We start from the raw sequence: 537 nt of genomic DNA on the forward strand, positions 1-537 counted from the left end.
AGGTGGTGTTGTGTGTTGTGTGTGTGTGTGTGTGTGTGTGTGTGTGTGTGTGTGTGTGTGGTGGGATGTGTGTGATGGGTGTGGTGGGATGTGTGTGATGGGTGTGGTGTGTGTGTGGTGTGTGTGTGTGGTGGATGTGGTGTGTGGTGGTGGATGTGTGATGGGTGTGGTGTGTGTGGGGGGGGAGTGTATTTGTGTGTGTGTGGTGGTCCCGTACAAAGGACGGGTCAACCACTAGTTATTTATGAAGTTGTATATTATTACTATTTATTGACAGCTTCAACCAAACCAAACAATCAAGGAAAGTTATCTTTTGAATCAAATGGACTCCAAATCTGTGAAACTGTCCATATGTCCAAATGTTAGATCAATCACAAAATAGGTAAATCATTGACTTTATTACCCTTTCTGTTCAGTCCATGTAGATCTTCCAGTCGTAGGTAAGGCACAAACTCCTCCGTCTGAATCTCACTAACATTTCCAACCTCTTGGGAATTTCTGATAAACTCCTGAAGACTAGGCCCTTCTTCTATTTTC

At 43.8% G+C, this 537-nt stretch overlaps 1 protein-coding gene across 1 annotated transcript in view; it reads right to left on the reverse strand.

The window, feature by feature from the left end:
• Positions 1–531, reverse strand: part of LOC103522437 (CDK5 regulatory subunit-associated protein 1-like) — a gene marked incomplete at its 3' end in the record, with an annotated part of 2,377 nt that extends 1,846 nt beyond the window's left edge. The window contains exon 1 of the mRNA XM_008487539.3: positions 404–531. The remainder of the gene's footprint in view (positions 1–403) is intronic.
• Positions 532–537: the final 6 nt, after the last annotated feature.

The sequence above is a fragment of the Diaphorina citri genome, unplaced genomic scaffold, assembly GCF_000475195.1.
Source record: "Diaphorina citri unplaced genomic scaffold, Diaci psyllid genome assembly version 1.1 scaffold8518, whole genome shotgun sequence".
Classification (NCBI taxonomy): domain Eukaryota; kingdom Metazoa; phylum Arthropoda; class Insecta; order Hemiptera; family Psyllidae; genus Diaphorina; species Diaphorina citri.